At 41.5% G+C, this 23,364-nt stretch overlaps 1 long non-coding RNA gene across 3 annotated transcripts in view; it reads right to left on the reverse strand.

Annotated features, from left to right (window-relative positions):
• Positions 1 to 2,178: 2,178 nt before the first annotated feature.
• The window catches only part of LOC143781381 (uncharacterized), a 98,860-nt gene continuing 77,674 nt past the window's right edge, over positions 2,179 to 23,364 (reverse strand). For 2 of the 3 annotated variants that reach the window (XR_013216681.1, XR_013216679.1), the window contains exons 2-3: positions 5,158 to 5,330; positions 2,179 to 2,806 (exon numbers count right to left, since the gene is read on the reverse strand). This is a non-coding gene — a long non-coding RNA (uncharacterized LOC143781381). Of the gene's footprint in view, positions 2,807 to 5,157; positions 5,331 to 9,496; positions 9,549 to 11,009; positions 11,029 to 23,364 lie in introns of those variants that run through there. The other variant, XR_013216680.1, reaches the window with a different exon arrangement.

The following is a 23,364-nucleotide window of genomic DNA, read 5'->3' on the forward strand; positions in this document are numbered from 1 at the left end:
ACCACATCACCGCCTGTACCTGGTACCCTGGACTGTGGCCTGCTATCAACAGTAAACCAGGTAAGGAATTTACAACTTGTGTCCTTCACTTATTCGTCAGCCCTCACCATCTTGCCACACACCTTGGGAGCCCTGGGGACCCCGCTTCATCTGTGGGAAGGGTTACTATCATTGCTGAAACAACATCCCCCAGAGGAACCCTTTAAAGCAGCGTCAGTCCACCTATTGACCGAACACCACAGGTGGTGTCACGACAGACTTTATCACAATTCCCCTTTAAAGACCGTTCCTCTTTTACAGTGAGTACCAGGGCCACGGACCGGGTCACAGCTACCGTGACATCCCCTTTAATAGTGACGGGACCCGGTGCTGAGTACCCCGCTGCCCTGGTGGGTGACTCATAGGCGACTCTTAGGATCTTCTGATCTATTTTTTTAGCCTTATTGTAGTGAGATGCAAAAATCAAAATGCGACATTTCTGGTGTTTTGATTTTTTTTTATTTTTGCATGGAATGTGTTAGATAGCCTTGAACACCTGCATTATATAGTGCTGTATGCCAAGATTGCAGTTTACAGTGAAAATTGTGGGCTCACATGAAGGTCAGCCTTTGGTTGTGCTTCACAGGAGTCCAAAGATTACAGGAGGTTCATGGCTGCCATTGCATCCTATTGACTCTGTAATCAAGCAAAAGGGTTATGAATGTCTAAACCAAACATGCAACTTATAAGCCACTATCAGTGACTTAATGTCATTTGAGTGGCGAACCAGCATTGATCAGTCAGCAATGATGTTTAGATCAGGGGACTGTGACGGCCATTGTAAAACCTTCAGCTTGTGCCTTTAGAGGTAGTCTATTGTGAATTTTTATGTGTGTTTAGGATCATTCATTATCCATTTGTAGAAGCCACCATGTTTTCAACTTCAGCTATATTACAGATGGTGTTATGTTTGTTTCAAGAATTTGTTGAAATTTCATTGAATCAATTCTTCCCTCTACCAGTCAAATTTTCCCCGTGCCATTGGCTTCAATACAACCTCAAAGCATGATTGATCCACCCCCATGCTTTTTTCTCCACACAATACCGTTGATCATTGTAGCCAAAGAGTTCTACTTCAATTTTATTGGTCAACATGATTTGTTTCTAAAATACACCAGACTTGTTTAGATGTTCTTTTGCATACTTCTGATACTAAATTTTATGGTGAGGACGCAAGAGATGTTTTCTTCTGATGACTCTTCCATGAAGGCCATATTTGTGTAGGTGTCTCTGAACAATATACCTCAACTCCAGAGTCTGCTAAACCTTTCTGAAGGTCTTTTGCAGTGTAGTGGGGGCTCTGATTTGCCTCTCTAGCAAACCTATGCACAGCTCACACTGAAATTTTGCCTGGTCTTTCAGACCTTATCTTGACCTATCCTCTACTGTTACTGTTAACTGCCTTTTCTTAATTACATTTTGAAAGGAGAAAAGGGCAACTCAAAAATGCTTTGCTATCTTCTTATAGCCTTCTCCTGATTTGTAGGTGCAGCGCCCCAGAGTTCTGGTCGTTGCAGTAATGTCGTTCTTCCACCAGGGGGAGTGATGTTACGTCTGAAGGCAATAAAGGAGATCTTCCTACCAGGTATCACAAACCATACACCACACTTCACACTCCAGACCACCAGGGGGAGCCTTGCTCCTATCTACTAGGGCACTCCTCACTCTATGGCTCTATGAATCTATGGCTACTGTTTTTTGGCACAAGGTTAGAGGAGGCTGGGTTTTTATAAAGCTGGGGAAATTTGTATCACCTGGCTCTTCCTAAAGATGATAGTCAACAAGACATAACCCTAACAAGCTACCGTAATTAAGTATTGAAACCTTGATCAAAGTTATCTGAGCAGACAAATCTCCAAGGGTGCCCAAACTTTTGCTTTGACCCATTTTCCTTTTTGTAATTTTGCAATTTTTAAAAAGACTATATATATTTATATATGTATGTTTTTTTTCTCAATATCTGACATGAAATCAGAATAATTTTTTCCACTTTTAGGTCAATTAGGATTACCATAATTATTAATATTCGCCAAATGCCAGAATAATGACAGAGAGAGAGAATGTTTTAAGGCATTTTAATTACTTACTGCAAAGTCAAAAGTTTACATACACTAAGATTACTTTGCATTCAAACAATTCTACACTGCCCATATGATGATGTCATGTGATTGAAAGATTCTGATTAATTAGAGACACACCTGTCAGGTCCTTCCGGACGTGGCTATACCAAATATGTGTAGTTTTATTGTTTTGGTTTTTTTTCATTCAAATATTTATTTGGAGATTCAATATCTTTTGATTTTTTTTTATTATTTATGATTTTTTGTTAAAATATTCTTACAATTATTTAAACTTTTCTTCACAGTGTGCGTGAGCATGCACAGTGTTCATCTTCCAAGGCCACCATTTTGCTTAAGGGCAAGTTTGCCCACAACATTCTGGCTCACAATACATGCATACTGAGGCTTAAATATAAATCAATTAAACCACGTAGGTCATAATAAGAGTGCATGGATGGATTACATCGACACTCCACGCCACATCTCCAAGCAGCCTTATGCACAGTATAATCATATGAACAAAAGCCTCCATCCATAGCCTTTCATATATCATGGCCCTTTATAGAACAAAACTGCAACCAAATAAGGCAGCCCGGGAGTGTCCAAAAAAGACTTCATAATGAAATTTTTGTTTTTCAATATTATTACATTATATATATAATAATAGTAACCGCCATACTTCCATGGATATTTTCTTTTTCACATATCTGAAAAGAGACAAAAATAAAACATGTGAGTATATATCATAAAATATATCATAAAATATTTAACATTAAATATTCCACAACCACATATACAGAGAATCAAAGCATACAGCTCCCATATCAAGGTGGGATTTATACTATTGTGTGTAATTTAAAGTCAATATTAAGTCCTCCATGCTTGAGAGTCTTAAGCTCATAAATCCACCTGAGTTCCAACTTTTTGAGAGTCTGAGTGCGGTTACCACCTCGCCTATGTATGGGCAAATGATTAATAATACGGAATCTCAATTGATTTCCGAATGACCTTTTTCACAAAAGTGCTTAGGTACAGATAGGTCCTTTCTTTTTCACGAATATCGCATCTATGTTGGTTGAGACATGTTTTAAGATCACGTCATCTCACCAACATAGTACTGTGGACAAGGGCATTGTAACATATAAATCACAAACTCAGATGAGCACGTCAGGAAGTGTTTAATCTTAATTTCTTCTCCCGTTGCTGGATTGGGGAAGGAAGGTCCTTTTAGCATCAGTGAGCAGTTGACACATGAGAGGAACGAAAAACACCCTCTCCTTTGTGTCCGCGTCATTGATGTTTGTATAACCTTTCTAAGAGGACCTACATCAGATTTCACCAGTTTATCACCGAGGCATTTGCTTCTCCTGTATGCCATAATTGGGGGATTTTGGAACTCACTTACCCCAACAAGTCCTTTACTCAGGGTTGACCAATGTCGTCTGATGATTTTTGCAATGGCATCACTCTCTTCACAATACTCACTAACAAAGGGAATTCTTTTTGAACTATTTTTTTCCTTTTGTACAAATAAATCCTTTTCTTCCACATTGCTAGCCTTAGCCCTTTGTCTATCCAGAATCTTTTTTGGATAGCCGTGCTCTCTAAACTTAGCTTCCATTGCGTTTAAGGTCATATCCAATTTCAATTCGTCTCCCACAATTCTTTTTGCCCTTAAGAACTGCCCATAAGGTATCGCCTCTAACATCTTTCTAGGGTGATGACTTGAAAAATGTAAAACATTATTCCTGCCTGTTTTTTTAGAAAAAAGTTCTGTACTCATTTTGACCCCTTCTTTGATCACAAGCACATCAAGAAATTGTAGTCTATTCTCAGAGCTTTCCATTGTGAACTTTCCAGTTGCATTAATCGTGTTCATATACTCAAAAAATATTTCAAGCTCGGTTAAAGTACCAGTCCAGATCAAAAAAATATCGTCTATGTATCGCCACCATCCCCCAACCTTAGAGAAACGGGGCGACACATAGACGAACTTCTCCAACATACCCATGAGTACATTTGCATATGAGGGTGCCATGTTAGCACCCATGGCGCACCCTCTTAGCTGTTGGTAATACTCTTCTCCAAATAAAAAGTAGTTTGTTAAAATCACTCTTAACAGATCCAAAATCATTTTACAGGCCTCCTCTGAAAAACTGCACTCACTCAGTCTTTTCTCAACTGTAGCTATACCTTCATTATGTGAAATTGACGCATATAGTGAAACTGCGTCAAATGAGTCCAACATATCCTGTTCCCCCCCTTTCAATCCTTCAAATTTGACCAAGAAATCCGTAGTGTCCTTAATAAAGGACTTTGCCACTTGTGCCAATGGATTTAAGACCCTATCAAGGAAGACCCCAAGGCGACTGAATACCGAATTAGATCCAGCCACAATGGGGCACCCTGAAGGACTCTGAATGCATTTATGCACTTTCGGTAAAGCATATATCACAGGTGTACATGGCAGAAGGTTAAACAGAAAATTAAATATATCTTTATCAATTATCTTTCCTTCTAAGGCAGAATCTAAAATTGCCCTGATTAGTCGATTCACTTGAAATTTAGGATCATAGTACAATCTTTTATAGACCTGTTTGTCCTCAATCTGTCCTTTTATTTCACTAACATATATATCCTTGTCCATGATGACCACGGCCCCACCTTTATCGGCTTTTTTTTATAACTATCGTGTTATCATGGACAAGATCATTTAAGGCCTCTAATTCTTCCTTCATAATGTTGGGATTTTTGAACTTTTTTTACAATTGATCATCTCAAATATTCAACATCTCTAGTCGCTGCTTCTATAAAGGCCTCCATCGCTGCTGGACTGCTTGGTGGCATGAACATACTTTTATTACTCAAACCAAATTTACTCAAACATAGCTCACTTTCCTGGACTGTCTCCTTTCTACTCTTGTTACTGAACCATTCTTTAAGTTTTATAGCTAAAAAATGTACCCAAATGAACTGTGCATTTGAACCAATCTATGTGTGAGTTCAAACCATACGACAAGCCTTTGTTAAGCAAATCTCTATGTAGATCAGTCAATACCTTTTTAGAGATATTTATAATTAGGTTTGTGGGCTGTTCCTGGTCACAGGGGGTCTCAACGGGCTTGTTGATTTTTCTGTTTCGCTCTTTTGTCTTGTCTGTTTCTTCCATTGCGGTCTTCCTCCTCTCCTCGTCCTCTCCTCGTCCTCCTTTCAGCAGAGGGGCGTCCAACTCTACTAGAAGTAATTATATGGTTAGCATTGGTTTTCACATTGTTACATCTCCTATTGTCTCAATTTTTATCCTTATGACCTCTCTTTCTCCATCTGATGTTATCTTTCTGCCAGTTATATACATTTCCTGACTTATAGTCCTCCACATCACAGCCCCATTTTTTCCTTTTAGAATCCTCCAATTCAGCTCTTACTTTATCAAATCTACCCTTTACCACATCTTGAAAAGTCTTCCACTCTTCCTCCTTCAAACTCTCCTTAATTTTGGTGGTTAAATCCAAAATGCCTTCCTGTAACCCTTTCAGTTCCAACTGTAAATACTCCACATTCAGTAAAATAATGTCCATTGCATATTTGTTAGATATGTGGCTGAACCGCATACAAAATTTAACATTGTTCATCATAAGATTAGGTCTAACATTTGATCTCAAGCCTATGGGTATAATTTTCGCTCTATAATACTCCCCCAGTGTAGTTAAATGTAGTTGGAGGGTTAAAATTCTCTTCATCTCTCCCTCGTATTTCCTTTTCAAATCCAACACAGTGGGATTATTTAAAAAGGCACCATCTCCTCCTATGAGCCGCTCACCATCCTCCTCTTTATGAGAATACACCTGGATACTTGGTAATATCCATAATCCACAGACACCAAACAAGAAAACAAATGAAAACAAAAAAATTTAAGAAAAAAAAAAAACTGTGTGCAAAAAAAACAAAAGGACAAAACTATACTAATTAAAGAATATATACTGTATGTATATACCGTATATACTCGAGTATAAGCCAAGATTTTCAGCCCATTTTTTTAGGCTGAAAGTGCCCCTCTCGGCTTATACTCGAGTCATTGTCCCAGGGGGATCGGCGGGGGGAGGGGGAGCAGCGGCTGTCACATACTCACCTGCTCCTGGCGCGTCCCTGCATCTCTGGTCTCCGGGTGCTGACAGCTTCTTCCAGCGTTGAGCGGTCACATGGTACCACTCATTACAGTAATGAATATGGACTCGACTCCACTACCATATTCATTACTGTAATGAGCGGTACCAGTGACCGTTCAATGCTGGAAGAAGCTGTCAGCGCCCGGAGACCATCGGAGTTGCAGGGACACGCCAGGAGCAGGTGAGTATAATGGGGAGGATGATCAGCATTGCGCGATATTCATCTGTCCTCGTTCCACCGCCGGGCTCCGTCTTCCGCATCCTCTGCTGTGATGCTCAGGTCAGAGAGCGCGATGACGTGGTTAGTGCGCACCCTCTGCCTGAATGTCAGTGCAGAGGACGCGGAAGACGCAGCGGCGCCCGGCGGTGGAATGAGGAGCAGGTGAATATTGCAAGTGCTGGGGGCCTGAGCGATGAGAGGTGAGTATGCCATTTTTTATTTTAATCGCAGCAACAGCAAATGGGGCAAATATCTCTATGGAGCATCTTATGGGGCCATAATCAGCATTTGTGCAGCATTATATGAGGCAAATATCTCTATGGAGCATCTTATGGGGCCATAATCAGCATTTGTGCAGCATTATATGTTGCAAATATCTCTATGGAGCATCTTATGGGGCCCTTATTAACTCTTATGCAGCATTATATGGGGCAAATGTGTCTATGGAGTATCTTATGGGGCCATTATTAACCTTTGTGCAGCATTATATGAGGCATATTTTAATATGGAGCATCTTATGGGGCCCATCGTAAACTTTATGGAGCATTATATGGGGCGTATTTTGTACGGAGCATCTTATGGGGCCATCATGAACTGTATGGAGCATTTTATGGGGCTCCTGATTCAATATGGATATTCAAAAACACTTAACCTGCTGATGTCTCAATTAATTTAACTTTTATTGGTACCTATTTTTATTTTTTCAATTTACCGGTAGCTGCTGCATTTCCCACCCTAGGCTTATACTCGAGTCATTAAGTTTTCCCAGTTTTTTGTGGCAAAGTTAGGGGTCTCGGCTTATACTCGGGTCAGCTCGAGTATATACGGTATATATATATCTAAGATAGCCTGCTGTATTGTTACCTAAATGGGTTAAAGGAAAACCTAAAGAGAAATGAAGGGTTGCAGGTATAAACTAACTCAGTGTTACAGGTTAATAATTAATTATAGTGACAGTGAATGATAAGAAGGAGATGTTGTGTTACTTGTTGCGCTGCTGATGTGCAGGAAATATATGTCACTTGTTGTCTCTGTTGATTTTAATGAAGATCTTCCAGGAGTGTAGAATGTGCTGGTGGGGTCACTGCCGGTTCACTTCAGCGGTGGTATACCACTAACCGACATGTGGAGAGTGACATCACTAAAGTTCCAACTTACAGTCAGACTGCTAGAAGGATAGAAGTGATCCGTTATCTGATGCATTTCAAAAGCATACGGCTTTCTTCATCCTCCCTGATGAAGATTAGGATTTATTTTAACTGTACTCCAATATACACATGCTTCCCCTGATCTAAAGCGTCATTTGGTATCTACATTTTTATCACTTATTATTACTATTTTAGACAACATGGTGGAAGTTGTTCACCAAACCAGGCATTTGCGGGAGATTTTATTGTATTTAGTGCCAGTGGTATCGTGTGGTCTGATGAAACTAAAATTGAACTTTTTAGGCATAATGACCATCCTTACGTTTGGAGGAAAAAGGGAGAAGCTTGGAAGCCTAAGAACACTATCCCAAACTGTAAAACACAGGGGTGGTGGCATCATGTTGTGGGTTTGTTTTGCTGAGGGAGGGACTGGTGCACTTCACAAAATAGATGGCATCATGAGAAAAGAATATTATGAAGCAACATCTCAAGACATCAGCCAGGAAGTTAAAGCTTGGGCAGCAATGGGTCTTCCAAATGGACAATAACCCGAAGCATACTGCCAAAATGGTAAAAAAGTGGCTTAAAGATAAAAAAAAGTCAATGTTTTGGAGTGGCCATCACATAGTCCTGATCTCAGTCCTATTGAAAATGTATGGGCAAAGCTGAAAAAGCAGGTGCGAGCAAGGCAACCTGCAAACCTGGATCAATTACATCAGTTTTATATTAATACACCTGCTTTTTGGAGCAAAAATGCAGCAAATCCGCAATCATTTTTATGCTCATTCATGAATTATTATAGCGTTTTTGACTGACTTAATTGAAATCAATGGGTGAAAAAGCACTGAAACAATTGAAATGCTGCAGATTTAAATATGTACCAAATCTACAGGTCACTCTCCTGGCATCAAGAATCCCCTCAGGTTTTGTGACAAATCCGTGTGGGAAAAACGCAATGTGTGCACGCAGCCTAAGGGCTTGTACCCATCAGAGTAAAAAAAAAATAAAGGCTATGTATATAGCTGTGAGCCGATATTAATAGCCTGGGAAGCTCCAAGGGTATTACCCCCTTCCCAGGCTGTAAACATCTGCCACTAGCTATCGGCTTTCCCTCCACTGGTTAATAAAATGTTGGGGGATTCCATGCCATTTTTTTCAGAATATAATTTAATATCTAATAAAATACATGTACAGTAAGCTACACACGCACTGTACTAATTCTGTATGTGACTGATATTTTTATATCTATTCTATGTGTATACTGTATATCCTATCTATTCTATTTTGTGTGGTCAGGCTGTGCTGTTACTGTACGCGACAGATGAATTGCCGGCTTTTCAAAGGACATGGGTGTGTACAAATCAGATGGCACTCGCATAGTTCGAGTGCCGTGCAATTTTTTTCTCGCACCCATTCACTTGCATTGGTTACTCTCATCCGAGATACGAGGACAATTGCAGCATGCTACAAATTCCCTGTCCGATTTAAAAAAAATCACAGATGAGCAGGGAATCATAGATTAACATTGGTCAAAGAGCAATACGATTTTTTATTGGATTGCACTTGTCCGTTTTCCTCGCAGATGAGTTTGAGCCCTAATTATGGAAACAATGAGTGTTATGAAGGATAGAGAAAGATGTTATCATATTAACATATGACTAGTATTTTATGTCTGCCCCTACAGTAAAGGCATTTGCACTACTTTTTAATGATACATACAGAGAAGTTTAATATTAATGAATGAAATTAATCATTAAAAGGGAAACTACAATTTCAGATGTGAAAATTGGCCCAATAAGCACAATCAACAAGAGCGTCTAAGATATTATTACTACACTGTTTTATATTATGTAATTATCCTACCCATGAATAAATGATTCCTTTGTGTTTGGATCCTTCATAGGATTTCAATAACCTATATTAAGAATACAATAAAAACAAACATAACTTCACCAGGTTTTAATATAAACATGATGAGAATGCAGATATTAAAAAAAAAAAATAAGAGAAATATTAAAACTGTAGGATTTTTATGGTACATTGTAAAATCTAAATGATTAGCCACTGTGGCATATGGAAAGGGTAATTTGAAAAGTAACTTATGAATTCAGAGGAAACTCCAGTAACAGAAACGTCATGAATCATTTTAGCCTTATTGTTTGCTAAGTAACAGTCTGAGTTTACAGATTTCTCAGTAAGTTGTGTTTGTCTATTTAGTACTGTGATTCTCTGTATATGGCCGGCGTCACACTACCGTATAACACGGGCGAGTGCTATGCTATAAAACATTGCGAGCACTCGCCCCAGTGTTATTCTATGGGGCAGCTCAGATCTGCCATTATTTTCTCATGTTGAATCGGTATGAGAGAACAATCGCAGTATGCTTCATTTGGCAGCGAGACTTGGCTCACTCTCACATATACAAGTCTATGGGTGTGAGTGAAACATCGGACTGTACTCAGATGTCATCCAAGTGCAGTCTGATATAGAGTATACCGAGACAGGCAATGGAGGCAATAGACAAATTAATTTCTCCGTGTTCTCTGTATCTGTGCTGCGATTCTGTCACGCAAGAGGATCAGAGCACTGACACTCGGCTCACAGTCGCTGCAGAGCAGGAGCCGAGAGTCATCAGTATATAACATCTGATGTCATATGCTAGTGTGATTCCAGCCTATACAGCATTTACTTTTGTATTGATATACAGGGTGGGCCAGTTATATGGATACACCTGGGTGGGCCATTTATAAAGTTGCATCCAAAATGGCCGACTTCAAAATGGTCGCCATGGTCACAACCCATCTTGAAAAGTTTTCCCCCTGCCATATACTAATGTACCACAAACAGGAAGTTTATATCACCAAACATTCCCATTTTATTTATGTTTATCCATATACATGGCCCACCCAGGTGTATGCATATAAATGGCCCACCCTGTACATTTATCTGACCCCAGTGGGCCTACAGTCACGTGGAAAAGCCTGATTTCAGCTCTGGAGCCTAGTGATTTAATAGTTCAGTTTGAGTTTTGGGGTTGACACAATCCCTTTCAGGAGAAGCAGGCCTATTCCTGTAATATGCTGCGCATATACGTAGTATGTTCACAAATATGATTTAGCATTTTTCTTTTCTTAACTATGAGATCTACAGTTGGAAGACAAGTCAAAAAAAAACATTATTGGATAGAAGACAGATTTGGCATATTGGATTTTAATGTGCAATCTGCATAGAGCAGCGACTAATTCTCCTCTCTCCTAGTCAGACTAAGCCCGGCTTCAGACGGATGTATTTCATGGTCAATTTACATGTAGACCAGGTGGACTCCCCAGGATACAGCAAAGCCGTGGACAAGAAAAGCTGCTAACACCAAACTTACCAGATTAACTTTTACTGATGAATGAAGATAGAGTGTAGTGATGAGCGAACGTACTCTGATAACTGCTGCAACCCTGCAAGTGTTGGGGCAATCCCTGCATGTATTGAGGCTGTCTACCGCTGCAGGGACTCAAATATACTCATATAACACCCAAGCATGCTCGGATAACAAGTTATCCAAGCACGTTCGCTCATCAATAAAGAGTGCTTTTCCAACAACAAAGAAAAAAAAAATTAGCTCACATGCATAGTCAGGACTGACCATGACCACTGTGCTGCACCACTCAGTAGGCCCGGAAGTAGTAATTACAATGCTATAATTTACCTAATCGTGCACCCTCATAAGTGCATTTTACCAATGACTCTGGAACAATCAAATGAATGTCAGAGATGGCCTATTGGTGGTGCAGCATAGCAGCTCACAAACTTACCAAAATGACTCTAAGCACAGCTCCCCACAAGTGTGCAGAAGACCTCAGCCGAAGTTGGCACGCGGAGGGTGGAAACAATCCTAGGTAGAATCCAGTTATCGATTTTTTTTTCCACACTGAACTGTGTATCCCAATGAAGGATGGCTTAAGTGTGGATAAGTTCACATAAAGAAAGATTTATAAACTGTGGTGTTCACTTTAAGAACCTCATGAGTATGATGGGTCTTCTCCCTGGAACACCTCTGTATACTCTGGTAGATTCCACTTTACTGCTGTGGACTCTATAAGGCACTGGTGGATCAAGAAGCTGAGTCTTCTGAACACTGGTTCAATCAAGTGTCTGTATCTGCAAGTCTACGTTTGGTGGCAAACTATGTATGTGTGTACACACTTCTGCCATGATCCCTGCAGTGAGCTAGAGATCAAGACTTACCGCTCTACGTCTAGTCGCTGTAACGCTGCAGAGTGATGTCCACCCTGGCTGATGACTGCATGAGCAGGGGGTGATGAGTCTCCAGCTGGCACATGATACCATTGCTGAATCCAGCCCTCCAGATGCATCTCCGATACCAGCTCCTAGGGATTTCGGCTCAGCTCTCTCCTGTCGATGTTGTAACTGTAAATTTCTCCCCTGTCGGTAGAACTGGAATGGGATGGTATCCTCTATTATCTGCTGTGGTCTTTGTCTCCCTGGGACACATGGCTTTGAAAATGGCACTGAATGAATATGCAACATATCCTCCTTCTTCTAGCTCTCACCTTCTTTTCCCCAAGATGATCAGGATCAGCACATTCCTGTGATGCACTTCTTCCTAGTTGTTTGTGAGTCGCCCGCCCCGGGCTGTGGGGTACTCGGTACCAGGTCCAGTACTTAAAGGGGATGTCACGGTGGATGTGACCCAGCCCATGGCCCTGGGTGCCCAATTGAAGGGAATGGTCTTTTAAGGGTTTAATAAAGTTTGTGTTCATGACATGACGCCACTTGTGGTATTCGGTCAGTGGGGACCGACGCTGCTTAAAGGGGTCCGCTGGGGTGATGTTATGGCAGCTAGATGGTATAACTTCCCACAGGTGAAGTAGGTTCCCAGGGCTCCTGGTGTATAGATGAGGATGGTGAGTGGTGCAGTAAAGAACGAGGACATGGGTTTGCAGCCTCTTTACCTGGTTTACTGGAGACTTCAGGTATCCACAGTCCAGGGCACCAGATCACAGGTATAGGCAGGGTCCGGCCGGCTTGGAAGCAAGTTCAGAGTCCCCTCTACCAGGTGGAGATGAAAGCCTTCCTCAAAACGCGGTGGTGTTGTAGTTCCTTATTGCCTATGGCTTCTAGCAAGGTCCTCACAGTTCGTCTCTGTCCTCCATAAAGGTGGGACACCAACCCGTATGACAGGTGTCTCTATCATGACCCAGGCTCTATGTGCCACTCTGCCTCCTGGGTTTTAAGGTGCACAGGTGATTTAGAATCCAGCTGTCCTGATAGTTTTTGCTGTGCCTCCTAGAGTCCGACACAACCTCGGTCTTCCGGCTAACAGAATCTGCGCTCAGCCAGGGAGGTAGCCCAGTCACAGCTATCCTTCCCAGATGTCACTCTCCTGTGATTTGCTCCCCTGCACACTTTCTACAAACTGTCCTTTCCTTCTCCGTTCTCTTGCTCCTGAAGCTGCAGCAACTCTGGCTACAAGGCCCCTTCAGTCTTTCCGACACTCACTGTCTGACTACTCTCTTCCTGTCCTCCTGACAGACTGCTCCCTCACTTCCCCTCCAGCCAGAATATATATCAAGCTTCCGGAAAGCCGGGTTCAGAGCTCCCCCTTCTGGCCTGGAGTGTGAATATGTTGCATGTATGTGTTTAACTGATAGAAGAGATCCCTTGCCTCCAAGCGTGACATCACTCTCCCATGAGGAAAGCAATGCCACTGTGACTACCAGGATCATGGGGCGTCACATTTGCACCTCACTCTGGCCAGGGCTCGATTTGGTGCTTTCAAAATGCAGCCTAAACTAGTATCACAGAGTCCGTTTAACATGGCTGCTGCTTCACACTGTTGACTCAAGTACAGGCTGTGATCTATTAGTATACCCAAGTCTTATTCACATGTGCTGTTGCTTAGTTCTATTCCTCCCATTCTGTAGATGTAATTTTCATTTTTCTTAACCAGGTGTAGAATCTTGCATTTCTCCCTGTTAAATACCATTCTATTAGTCACTGCCAATTGTTTAAGCATATCTAGATCCTTCTGAATCCTTTCTCTCTATCCCTCCTACCTTTGCATCATCTGCAACCTTCAGTTCTATTATCTAGATCATTTATAATAATGTTGAACAACACTGAGGCCGAAATAGAGCCTTCGGGTAACCCACTTGAAACACTCTTCCAATTGCATGTGCAACCATTTATTACCACTCTTTGAGAACGATCACAGAGCCAGTTATGAATGCACCAAACCGTAGCCTTGTCTGTCCCATACTTTATGAAATGCTGTGCTGAAGTTGAGATATACAGTGTAGGGTTGAGCGACTTTGACCTTTTTAGGGTCGAGTCATGTTTCACGAAACCCGACTTTTTGAAAAGTCGAGTCGGGCGAAATTGGCCGATTACTGCGAAAAGTCGAGGATCGGCCGGAACACGAAACCCTATGCACGTCAATGGGAATCATTTATTTATTTATTTATTTATTTATTTTCTCTCTCTCTCTCTCTCTCTCTCTCCCCTCCGTCCCAGCACAGAAAATCTCGTGTTACACATTGCAAATCCCTACTGCGCACAAGCAATAAAATGATGATAGCCATGCACGCCCCTAACCCCTATGTCATCACTCTGCCCACACTCCTTCATTGGCTGAAAAAATGGCGCTAAACGCGTCATACGAAACGCGACTTTGGCGCCAAGATCGCGTACCGCATGGCCGACCCCACACAGGGATCGGGTCGGGTTTCATGAGACGCCGACTTTGCCAAAAGTCGGCGACTTATGAAAATGAACGATCCGTTTCGCTCAACCCTAATTCTGACCCCTTTAAATTTTTCACTCTTTGTTTCATTGTAGCCATTTGGTCAATTCAAAAAAGTTCATTTTTTTTTACATTAATGTACACTCTGCACCCTTTCTTGACTGAACAAAAACAGAAATGTAGAATTTTTTGCAAATTTAATAAAAAAGAAAAACTGAAATATCACATGGTCAGACCCTTTGCTTAGTATTGAGTAAAAGCTCCCTTTTGAGCTAGTACAGCCATGAGTCTTCTTGGGAATCATGCAACAGGTTTTTCACACCTGGATTTGGGGATCCACTGCCATTCTTCCTTGCAGAACCTCTCCAGTTCCATCAGGTTGGATGGTGAACATTGGTGGACAGCCATTTTCAGGTCTCTCCAGAGATGCTCAATTGGGTTTAGGTCAGGGCTCTGGTTGGGCCAGTTAAGAATGGTCACAGAGTTGTTCTGAAGCCATTCCTTTGTTATTTTAGCTGTGTGCTTAGGGTCATTGTCTTGTTGGAAGGTGAACCTTTGGCCAAGTTTGAGGTCCAAAGCACTGGACATGGCAAAGAAGTACACCTGCGCAGGAGTGCTGTGCCAGGAGACAAAAGGATGCGTTATCCACACGAAGCAAGCAGCAGGGCGGGGATAGTAAGAAGATGGGCCGGAACAAGACCAACGACGCCCATCGGACTGGACCAAACGGCAGGTGAGTATAATAAAAGGTATTGTTCTTCTCTTGCTGATCGGTTTGGGGGCTTATATCCAGCATTAGACTGTAGAATGCTGTATATCAGCCCCCAAAGGTGATGGCCGTATCTCTTATCGGTCAAACCTGGTGACAGGTTTACTTTAAGCTCTGTGTTCATCCATCCTGATCTCTTAAAAACCTTCCAATTTTTCTTCTTTTTGGGATTGTTAAGGATTGTACAGTGAGAACTTTATTTAGCAAAATCTCCCATCCTTCTTGGATATTTCTGTCCTTTAGCCATTGGAACTTCCCTGCCCTCTTTCTGAGTCCATTAAAATCTGCCTTTCTGAAGTCCAACCTTAAAGTCTGAGTCCTCGCTGGTCTTCCTCCACTTGTAATCCAAAATTCGAGGATAGCATGATCGCTGCCTTCTAAATTACCAGCCAAAATAGAAGTAGTCCAGAGAAGAAATGTGGAAAAAACTGGTGGTAATAGTTTGCGAACCTTAGAAACCACTGGATGGCTTTCAGATCGTCTGGATAGGGCCACTTTAAGACGATGGATACCTTCTCAGGATTTACTTTCATGCCGGTCTTGGAGATGATGTACCTAAAAAACGGAAGAGATGTCTGCTCAAAGACACACTTTTCATATTTGCCGTACAGACAGTTCTTCCTCAATCTCTGCAGGACCTGGCGAACATCCCTTCAGTCCGAAGGCAGATCAGGAGAGAACAACAAGATGTCATCTTATTAAGATGTCGTATACTACCAGACATGTAGAGACGGTCCCGGAAGATGTCATTCACCAGTTTTTGAAAGACAGCAGGGGCATTACAGAGTCCAAAGTGCATTATCCGATACTCATAATGGCCATCTTGGGTATTGAAGGCCGTTTTCCATTCATCTCCTTGACGTATTCGGATCGGGTTGTATGCCCCGCTAATGTAGAGCTTCATATAAACTCTGGAACCTTTGAGTCAATTGAACAAATCAGAGAGGAAAAGCAGAGGGTATTTATTACTGATAGTATTTTGGTTGAGACCCCTGTAATGAATACATGGTCTCAGAGAACCGTCATTTTTGTTCATGAAAAAGAAACCTGCTTGAGCCAGGGAGGAAGATTTCCAGATAAATCCCCTGGCAAGATTCTCTACAATATACTCAGACATGGTACGGATCTTGGACTTCAATAGGGGATAGATTCAACCTCATAGAGGGGAAGCACCTGGTAGATGGTCAGTAAGACAGTCGTATGGTCTATGAGGTGGTAGATTCTCCCTCCTTTTTATCAAAGACGTCAGCATACATCCAGTATGCAACAGGCAAGCCAGGCAAATTAGATAGAGAAACTGGAGGTTGAGCAAGACGAAAGGGAACTAAACATCTCTCTTGGCACTCCTGACCCCAATGGAATACTAATCTGGATCTCCAATCCAAGACTGGTTCATGAATTTGCAGCCATGGCAGACCTAGAAGTAGAGGGTGAGACAGGCCCAACATTACATAGAGATTAACCGTTCTGAGTGTAGCATTCCTACTCGAGTTCTTCACGAATAGGATGGTCTCAGACAGGGGTTTGCCATCCACAGAAGAAACCACCAACAGATCCGGAAGACGTTAGATCGGAATCTGATACTGTACCACTACAGCTTGATGAATGAGGTTACCGGCGGAACCGAAGTTGAGGTAGGCCGACTTGACAAAATGGACGTTGCAACAGGACAAGGACACTGATAGAGTCAGTGATGGAGAGGATTGATTTTCGCCCTGGGTGACCTCTCCAGCAAACCATAGGCTCAGGCGTCTCCCAGTCTCTCTGGACAGGAGTGTATTACATGCTTAGGACTGCCACAATAGAAGCACCTTCCCTCGGATCGGTGAACCTCCTGACGATGCTTGGTCATTTTCTACCGGTCTACCTGCATGGACTCATGAGAGGATGCCGGAGCTGAGGTTTGCTGCATGACCAGTCTTTGAAAGGTAAGATAGGATCTTGTCCTGTTGGTCTTTCTGGCGGGAGACCTCCAGGTACAAGTCAGAGATAGAGGAAGCCTGAAAACCAGCAGATTCCATGGCCTGTACAAACTGTAACAGATGGGGTGGTGAAACCACTGTGCCATGATCCGTGGAGAGCCTGAAGGGGCGTGATTAGGTGATTCACCAAGTCAGACCTCGGGTGCATGGCGGCTGATGAGACTGCGATCTTAGGAGAGTCGAGGAAGGGGGAACCCGGAGCTACTCCAGAACTGATCTTGTGTGGATGGCAGCTGACCCATAAGGAACAGGAGGCAGGAACAGCCAGGAATGATAGACTTGGCAAGTACTGTCTGGCACGGCGGGTATAGTGACTGGCACCACAGACACACAGACAGGTACTGGTGGGCAAGATTGGTATCTTGGCAGACAGGTGCAGGTGGGCATGGCTGAAAACCCACTTTAGGTTGGTGCGTGCTGTCCCTTTAAGAGGGCAGGACCGCACATGTCCAAAGCACAGTGCCCGGGGATCTGCGAGCCGTGAGCAGACCCCATGCAGCAGCAGGAAAAGAGGGAAGGAGTGCGGGGCCACGGCTGTGGGTGCGTTGGCGTCACTTCTGGGAGGGTGGTATCATACAGAGATGCCAGAGCTACACTCTGTCTCCTCTGAGAGTTTGTGTTTAGGGCCAATTACATGTTGGCAGTGGATTAATCTCTGTGCTGTCCAACAGTTCACATTGCAAGATGTCATGCAAACGGTTGGTGGTTGATTTTGGATGACAGTCAGGAGCATATTCCCCATCACCTTATATAGAGACCACAATATTTAGAATGACCATGAATCTCCTGACTGAAAACTATACCCTCAGGTCCCAATAGAGCCAAGTCCATGTTATCCTGACCTCCTTTTTGTGACAAATACCGTCTTCAGCCACCTGCTTAAATGTATTGCCTTATAATACAGAAATGGGTCAGGAACTCCCAATCCACCCGAGGATCTTGGGTATGTAAGGAGTTTGTAGGGTAACCTAGCTGGCTTTCCATATAAATATAAGTATTAAGGATTTTAAATTCCTGAAAAAAAAATTGTGGTACATGTGCAGGTATCATATTCATAGTATATAAGATTACTGGCATTATGTATGTTTTAAAAACATTAACACGTCCCATCCAAGAAAGTGTAGGTAAGTTATAGGACTTCATCAGAGCGTCCACTTTCTTCAATAAAGGAGAATAATTTGCCTGAAATAGGTAGAAGTGATCTCTGGTTATCAATATCCCTAAATACTTTATGGAGTTTGTGGACCAGGAGAAAGGAGTCTGTCTGCGAAGAGTTGTTAGTTGAGAATTTGACAGGGTTATATTGAGCTTCAGATTTTGAGGTATTAATTTTAAAGTTAGATAACAGGCCAAATTGATGGAATATATCAAGAAAATTCGGGAATGCTTGAGAGGGATTGGTGATGAGAAAAAGTAGATGATCTGCAAAGGCTAATGTTTTAAGTTCTACCAAACCCACTTTTAACCCTACAATACGTTTTTCCTGTCTGACCTTTTGAATCAACGTCTCTATAACTAAAATAAATAGGGACGGGGACAACGGGAAGTCCTGTCTAGTATCATTATTGATACCAAAGCTTTCTGATAGAGTGCCATTAATCCTATCTCTGGCCGTAGGTTGTGAATAAAGAGAGAAAACAGCTGTAATAAACCACAGCGGGAAGCCAAATTTGATTAAAACCTTCTCCATATACCTCCAACTCACCCTATCGAAGGCCTTCTCGGCATCAGTGGACAGGAGAGTCAGAGGCATACCTTGATTCTTAGCGAGCATTATAGATTGTATAATTTTTGTCGAATTGTCCTTATCCTCTCTTCCCCTCACAAACCCCGCTTGATCCATATGAATTATCTTGAGAAGGATATTACTCAATCTTCCCGCTAAAATTTTGGACCATAATTTTGTGTCAGAATTAAGTAAGGATATCGGTCTATAGCTGGCACAAAGGCCGGGAACCTTTTGGGAGGACAGTGATAAAGGCTTCTAAGGATTGTTTAGGTAAGGACTGGCCATCCAAATAGGAATTAAATAGCATTACTAAATGGGGTAATAGAGTTTTACTGAATTTCTTGTAATGGACAATAGGGAGACCTTCCGGGCCTGGGGCCCTCCCGTTAGGAATAGTCGATAAAGTGTCTAATATTTCTTTAGGGGTAACAGGGGCCGTCAGTGGGGAGTGGTCTTCTAGAAGCAACTTATGGAGATTTAAAAAATTAAAAACGCCAAAGTTACATTTTTGGGGGCGTTGTAACATTGCATTAAAATGCAATAACGGGCGATCAAAAGATCGTATCTACACCAAAATGGTATCAATAAAATCGTAAGCTCAGGGCGCAAAAAATAAGCTGTCACTTACCTTCTGATCCAGAAAAATTGAGAGACTATGGGTCTCGTAAAATTGTGACTTTTTTTTTATTTTTTAGAAACTTTGGATTTTTTTCACCACTTAAATAAGGAAAAACCTATACATGTTTGGTATTTACGAGCTCTTAATGATCTGGATAACTTCAATGGCAGGTCAGTTCTAGCATTTAGTGAACATGGTAAAAATAAAAAAATAATTGTGGAATTGCACTTTTTTTGCAATTTCACCGCAATTTGAATTTTTTCCCATTTTCCAGTACACTATATGGCAAAACTAATGGTGTTGTTCAAAATACAACTCGTCCCGCAAAAAACAAGCCCTCACATGGCCATATTGACTGAGAAATATAAAAGTTATGGCTCTGGGAAGGAGGGGAGCGAAAAAAGGGAAATCAAAAATGGAAAAACCCAAGATAGTGAAGGGGTTAATTGTCTGGACTTGCACCTTTGATGAGAATTGGTTGTCCTCTCACCTATATCTCACCTGATGAGGTAATAGTGTCATTCTCCTGGTTCAAAATCTGAGAAAGTTTAGACTTAGGTGTGAGCATGCCAAAAATATCTGAGAAGGGAATATGCATTTATTGTATTGCTGAGAACGTAAATAAGTAATAGGTCTCTGAGTGTTTCAATTCTAAGGGAGGTTCAAAATGAACTGGAAATTAGACTGTGCAGGATTTAGTGTTGAGCGATACCGTCCGATACTTGAAAGTATCGTATCGGATAGTATCGGACGATACCCGAAAAGTATTGGATATCGCCGATACCGATACCCGATACCAATACAAGTCAATGGGACACCAAGTATCGGAAGGTATCCTGATGGTTCCCAGGGTCTGAAGGAGAGGAAACTCTCCTTCAGGCCTTGGGACCCATATTACTGTGTAAAATAAAGAATTAAAATAAAAAATATTGATATACTCACCTCTCCGGAGGCCCCTGGACATCACCGCTGGTAACTGGCAGCCTTCTTTGCTTAAAATGAGCGCGTTTAGGGCCTTCCATGACGTCACGGCTTCTGATTGCTCGCGTGCCGCTCATGTGACCGCCACGCGACCAATCACAAGCCGTGACGTAATTCTCAGGTCCTAAATTCGGAATTTAGGACCTGAGAATTACGTCACGGCTTGTGATTGGTCGCGTGGCGGTCACATGAGCGGCACGCGACCAATCAGAAGCCGTGACGTGATGGAAGGTGCTGAACGCGCTCATTTTAAGCAAAGCAGGCTGCCGGTTACCAGCGGTGATGTCCAGGGGCCTCCAGAGAGGTGAGTATATCAATATTTTTTATTTTAATTCTTTATTTTTTACATGGATATGGATCCCAGGGCCTGAAGGAGAGTTTCCTCTCCTTCAGACCCTGGGAACCATACACTGGGAACTTCCGATTCCCGATACCACAAAAGTATCGATCTCGGTATCGGAATTCCGATACCGCAAATATCGGCCGATACCCGATACTTGCGGTATCGGAATGCTCAACACTATGCAGGATAGAAGGTAAGTAATAGAAGAGGATTATTATGCTATATGTAGACATCACACACACGATAGAAACTCCAGAAAACTCTTCATAGATCTGTCCACCCAATGTCCTGCTCTACTGTATGTTTTATAGGTTCCTTCTAATCTCTTTAATCTGTCACATTCCTTAATGAATTCCACTATTAGTTTTTCATGCGAGTACAATCTGATTTTTCACACTTAGCATCTGATTTACATACTAATGCAGTGCGATTGTTATTCCATTGCAATGCGATTTTAGCATGAGCTTTTACATAAAGCAATTCTCTGTCATTTACACATCGTTTTCAAAGGAAATATTTTTCAAAACATATATACAGGATAGATAGATAGATAGATAGATAGATAGATAGATAGATAGATAGATAGATAGATTTTAAAAGAAGCCGTGTACAGGAAAATCACACCCAAGAGGATAGGACAGATAGATTATATACAGTACATATACATAGAATAGATATAAAGATGTCAGTGACATATACAATTAGTGCAGTGTGTGTGCAGCTTACTGTACATGTATTTAATTATTAAAAGATTATTTTTCAGAAAAAAAATTTGTGGGCTCCCTCATAATTTTCTTAATCAGTAGAGGGAAAGCCAATGACTGGGAGCAGATGTTTATAGTCTGGGAAGGGGGTAATACCCATATAGCTTCCCAGTTAATTAATATCAGCCCACAGCTGTATACTTAGCATTTACTGGCTGCTAAAATGGGGACTCCCCCAAAAAATTACGTACTGTCCCCCTATAACTAATAACCAGCAAAGGCTAGGCAGACAACTGCTGGCTGATATTAATAGCCTGGAAAGCTCAATTAATATTAACATCTAATAATAATAATAATAATAATCATTAATTTTATATAGCAACCAACATATTCCACAGCACTTTACAGTTTTTGCACACATTATCATCTCTGTCCCTAATGGAGCTCACAATCTAAATTCCCTACCAGTATGACATTGAAATGTGGGAGGAAACCGGAGTACCTGGGGGGAAACCCACACAAACACGGAGAGAACATACAAACGCCTTGCAGATGTTGTCGCTGGTGGGATGTGAATGCAGGACTTCCAGTGCTGCAAGGCTGCAGTGCTAACCACTGAGCCACCGTGCTGCCCAACATCTGCCCCTAGCCATCAGCTTTTCCTCTGCTGGTTAAGAAAATTACACGGGAGCCCATGCCATTTTGTTTCAGAAAAATAATCTTTTAATAATTATGTACATTAAACTGCACACACTGTACTAATTATATATGTCACCAACATTTCTATATCTATTTATTCTATGTGTATATACCGTATGTAATCTATCAATTCTTTGCTGTTGGTTCATGCTGTGATTTTACTGTACGCAGCTGCTGAATTGCCAGCTTTTCACAGGACATGTGTAAAAATTGGACAGCTCACATGGTCCAAGTGCTGTGCAATTTTTTTCTTACACATATTATCTTCCATTGCCGAATGCAATCAATTTCCAATTACAGTCGCAGCATGCTGTGATTTTTTTTCAGTCTGACCTTGATCCGATCCAACCTGGTAAAAAATTTGCAGATGAACACACAATGATAGAATAACAATTCTTGATTTTTAATCGGATTACAATTCGACCGATTTCATCAGAAGTGGAAATGAGCCCTTATGAGGAATTTAGTGGCAAAGTCTATTTTGCTAAGAAAACTTAAACATGAACTGATATATTTGTTTCAGCCATAAAATTTTATTTAAAAAACATTATCCTACATTGTATTTTTGATAGTGTGCCTTGAGGCTAACTATAATAAGGTACAGTCAACTAACTGTGCAGCAGCGCCCCTGGCGGTGTGGAGGTATAATAGTCTGATTGGGTATTATTTTGCTCCACATCTATAAATAATACATAATGAGGCACAACAGGCAAATGACTTTTCTAGAAGTAGTTCAGCAATACTAATATGAAATGCAATCCTGTTTTACGTGTAATCAACCTCTTTCAGTGAAGTTGATAGAGCAGCTGCAGGGTTTGACCTCACTTATACCCAGCAGATAAGAAATGCAGGATGTAGGTTTATTATTCTTGGGAGAATACAGTAGAGAGCACAGCTGCAATTGACAAGGACATTTATGATTTCTTAGAGAGAATCTATAAAAGGTTTAAAATATACACAGATGTCATTAAAGTAAGATAACAATACATGTCATGAATATACATTCAGTATTAAAAACCATTTTATGGTAATTAACTAGATTATAAATTAGATTAGAAAAAGGGTATGACAACTAAATAAAATACAATGGAGACGCAAAAAAAATTTGAAAAACAAATGTGACTTCCAACAATGATAAAATAACTTTG

The sequence above is a fragment of the Ranitomeya variabilis genome, chromosome 6, assembly GCF_051348905.1.
Source record: "Ranitomeya variabilis isolate aRanVar5 chromosome 6, aRanVar5.hap1, whole genome shotgun sequence".
Classification (NCBI taxonomy): Eukaryota; Metazoa; Chordata; class Amphibia; order Anura; family Dendrobatidae; genus Ranitomeya; species Ranitomeya variabilis.